This window comes from Pinus tabuliformis, chromosome 2_1 (genome assembly GCF_031772625.1).
Source record: "Pinus tabuliformis cultivar Carrire ecotype Pingquan chromosome 2_1, CPIR1, whole genome shotgun sequence".
In the NCBI taxonomy this organism is placed as follows: domain Eukaryota; kingdom Viridiplantae; phylum Streptophyta; class Pinopsida; order Pinales; family Pinaceae; genus Pinus; species Pinus tabuliformis.
The window spans coordinates 183428975-183433831 of NC_142299.1; the positions used below are offsets into that span (position 1 = coordinate 183428975).

Here is a 4857-nt window from a genome sequence, read left to right on the forward strand (position 1 = left end):
TTGTAAGGGAAAAATTGCAATCAAAAGAAATTGACTTATCATATTGTAATACAAATGAAAATGTGGCTGACATATTCACCAAGCCTCTTGGAAAGGCTAAATTTGAAATGTGTACAAATAAGTTGTACATTGTAGAAAATCCAAATTATGTTGTAAGCCTAGCTGAGACTTAGACCAGCAGGCAAGTTAACATGTAGATCGTGATTAAGGGGAGGTGTCAAGCATTAATCACGATCAGCACCGATCACTGTTCAGTCGGCGCCGATCACTGTTTAGATGGCGCCGATCACTATTCACTAGTCGGCTAATCCGGCGCAGTTAATGTGTATCCGTAGCCAAAATGTGTATAAATTGCCAAGCTCAGTAATGAACCGATCAAGTTGTGCAGTTCAAATTCTATGTTGTGTTTATTTGTTTGTGTCCACGCTCTCTCTGTCAAGGTTTTGAACTTGATCGGCTTAAAATCGTTATATAGGCCATTCTATAAAATCTTTATATAAACCACTCTGTAATTTAATTAAAGCCTAAAATATCCAAAATCTATGTATAAAAGACTTTTTAGTTTAGAGGCCTTTATAGTTTGGTTAGAACCTAGAGATATTGTGGATGGAAGAATTGGAACCTGCATAGTTTAATTAAATTAAAAAAAAAATGTATAAAACATTCTATAATTTAGTTAAAGTCTGGAAAAATGGTGGAAGGCAGATTTCATACCCGCATGACTTAAAATATTTAGATAAACCACTCTATAATTTAATTAAAACCTGAACTCTTCAGAATATTTGTATAAAATAATATCATTTAGTTAGAGTTTATAAAAACCATGTACAATGGGATTGAAACTTGTGCAATTTAATTAAAACAAAAAAACTTTGTATAAAACACCCTTAGTTAAAGCTTAGAAAAACTAGGGTCAATGAGTTTCTAACTTGAGCAACTTTCAGCGTGGTTGTTCTCCATGTAAATGTGGGTTTTGTTGAAGTACTATGCTCATTATGTCTACGATGATAATCTCCAAAGCATATATCATAAGTTGTTCATACCAATTTTTGATATATTGATGGTTATTCATCTCTCAATTTAGGCTATCATTTGTTATCAAGGATTGTGTCAAAAGTATGTTGAAAGTTGAAAGTTGAGGTAAATTTGTTAAAAGTGCACATGAATATATTCACAACACTATGAAGTATGTGAAGTTTCAGGGACACTTAGCTATGACCAAAAGGGCAGAATACCTTAAAAAAAAAAGCTAATACTGAAAATGCAAAACTTGGGCAGGTTCGATACATCCAAAGTTAATAATTAAAAATTATAATAAATTTGTTCATTTCATAGTACACACTATTCATTCTAATACTTGACATGTTTTTGTCAAACGACGAAAGGCAAAAGAGTAATCATTGACAAAGGATGAAATGCAAAAGGGCACCCTCCCCTTGTCTATAAACATAAAAATAACACAATCATAAAGAGCCTTCTTCAACCTGCAAACATGGGTATCTTTCCCATGGACCTCAAAATCTCTTGGCCTGTGATTTCGCTCCTTCTAGGTATTCCATAGCTAGAATCTTGGGAAAATCCTCCTTGGTTGCAGGTGGGATAGGTGTATGATTGTTGCCTCCATTGTTTCAGAGTTTTTGTGATGCTTTATCGATTCCTATCTGCTTGTCAAAAGGGTTGCTCTCTCTCTCTCTCTCTCTCTCTCTCTCTCTCTCTCTCTCTATATATATATATATATATATATATAGATATATATATATATATATATAAGTTTTTTAACCATGTAGATTCATCTCTACTTTATTATGGAGATTCTTAATATGTAAATAGTATTTGTTGCAACACCATGGGCCTATACCATGACTTATCAATACCACATGTCAAAAAAGCCACAACTCAATTCATATAACATTTTTTTTAGTTAAGAATTTAATTAAAAGGGCACAAAAGACATAACTAATTTGGAAATAAACTTTACCCTTGATTTGTATATACCTCTAAAAATATTCTAGAATGTTTTTTGGAGGTTAAATCTTTACCATCCACTTAATAGCCATCAATAATTAAATTAAAATTCTAAAAAACCCTCTTCCAAAATAGACATCCATGATTAATACGATGACTAAAATAAACTTCAAAAATAAATTCAGCTTTTAAGACCGATTAAATATTTTCAATAGAAATACTTATATTCATATAGACACCATAAATAGATGATAACACTCTCTCAATCAAATCAAATCAATCTAAATAACATGTGTAAAGCCCACAAGTCACAATCTACTACAATACTCCACTAGTGCCCCAAAACTAAATATGGAAAATCCAAGCAAAATTTACAATGCTACTCCATAGGTCACCCGAAACTAAATCAAATGAAAAAACCAAGAAGAAGTAGAAAGGCATACTTCCATTCTAAATTATTAGTATCAAAATCTACCATTCATCACTCAATTGGATCTTTTGGGTAGTCTGCAGGTGATAATAAATAACAAAATAGAAGGGAGAGGTTTCTTGCTACACTTAAGTCATGTGCTTCCACAACCAATTAACCACTATTTTGAAGGTCGATTCGTTAGTCATAAGATCTTCCATGCACAAAAAATGGGATTCAATCAAAGGCCTCATTTGATACTCCAATTCTATTCTTTTTTCATCGTAATACTTTTTCTTTTGCATTAAGCATGCAATTTATTCAACATAGGCCCAGAGGCACGAGTCTTGAGTGAGCATCATCAGTGGTTGCAATTGTTTATTCTCTTCATTGTCTTCTAACCACTTTTCAAGAGTTTTGTAATGAGTATGTCTTCTGTAGAATCTCGAGTCCTCATTTTTCCTAATCGATAATACTTAGAGATGTCCAGTGGTTCAACGTGTAGTCTATAATGAGTGCCCTATCTTAGCCACTCCTCACTGCAATGGAAACCATCAGGGATTTCACCCTTATCTAAAATGTTTAGTATGATCTCGTCCCACCAGCTTCCAAGCTCCAACCACCTGAGATTTTCCTAGACATTAGAGGAAATTTCAGCCTAAAAGTGACCTCCTAAAGAAAAATAATAAAATAATAGGAAAATAATAAAACAAGATTTATATATTTTGTAGAGAAAAGAAAAAACTAATTCTTTATTGTTTTTTTGGCTAATCTCCTTATAGGTTTACTTTTGGAAAGACCCACATTGATAAAAATTGAAGATACATTAAAAACACATGTTCAACAGGTTTTTTTAATGTATCTTCAATTTTTATCAAAGTGGGTTTTCTCTGAAGTATGCATAATGGGTACTCGTTGGATGCGAAATTTATTTCCGCTCCCAACGAGTGTGTACAATTGAAATTTGAGTAAATCTATAAGGCGATAATCCAAAAGTACAATTAATTTTATTTTTTCCCCTCAAAATATTTACATGTACCTTTTCTTAAATTTAAAAATTTTTGATTGGCTTACATATTACATGCATGAAAAATTCATGGACACTTTTAGGTTGGAATTTCCTCTAATGAGTCTATATCACGTCAATGTTTGTTTTTTAAAGCATCAAAATATTAAGTGCCATTTTTGAAACATGTGTTGTGATAATATTCAAGATTTTTCATAGGAATTTTCATCTTTGTTGGATTTCATTCTTCAATTTGGAAACATTCTCCCTCTGCTACTTCAGAAATTGTTATGTTGCATTAAGGGCAAGTCTAGCTAGAACAATTCTACATAGATATTTCCCCATTTATATGGATATTGGAAACAAATATAATAACACTAATTGTATCAATAGTAATCAAATCAAGTCTGTAAAAATAACAATTGTAAAATGATTCCAGACAAGTTAGGTGCAATGTATACCAATACTTTGTGAAGCGAGCCTGGACTAAATGAAATAAAAAAGCTAACAAAATGTAGAACAACACATTGACAAGTGAGCCAAACTAAATCAAATGAAAAGGGAGCAAAATGCTAGAGAGCCACTTTGAATTATTAGTATCAAGATCTATCATTGATTGAATAAATAAGATTACTACTATTTTATATTACAGTGAAATGAATGCAACAACACTTACCCAAATTCCAAGTTATTTTAATTTTTAAATATTAAAATCTTATCATTTAATATTAATAAAATATTGTTTCTACATAAATAATTATTAATAAATAATCCTTTATAAATTAGTCTACAACCATATCAACTATATTTGGATCTATCAAGCTCTAAAGGGATAAAATCTCTCAGAGTGAAAAGAGATTTATATTCCACATGTATACCATGGGTCAATATCATGAGTTAATACTATAGGTCAGTACTTACCTTTTATTATTATTTTTAGATCCAAGGACACCACAACATCTCTTCCACATTATAATTAAAAAAAATACACAATAAATAAAAATATATATAATAAACAAAATACAACCATTTTACTGAATTCAATTTATCCATTAAAAATTCAATTTGGAGCCTATATCAATTAACAAAACCTAAATACTTTAAATACTTGCATGCTAGCCTCTCCTAATGAGTTTAGTTGGAATCATAACAATAACATTATTATTATTTTAAATCATAATGATTTAAATCATGCTTGGAGACTGGAGTTACTAATTTAAGTTGGAATGATAATTGTAAATCCAGATTATTACGATTTTAAATCAAAGGGTTATTACTATTTTATGTTACACACTAGAGGGAAAAAATGAATGAAACTAGGCTTACTTGAATTCCAAGCCCAAGATCTTCCAGTCGTGTCTTCGTTCTTGAACTATTATCTAAAAAACCAAGAACTAAAAGCTCCAACTTCATTATGTTTTGCAAAGCATTGGGTAAGACATGGTTATAAATAACATGATCTAACATGAAGTGATCT

General features: G+C 31.0%; 1 pseudogene; it reads right to left on the minus strand.

Annotated features, from left to right (window-relative positions):
- Positions 1-2436: 2436 nt before the first annotated feature.
- LOC149199330 (protein EDS1B-like) lies at positions 2437-3725 on the minus strand (annotated as a pseudogene).
- Positions 3726-4857: the final 1132 nt, after the last annotated feature.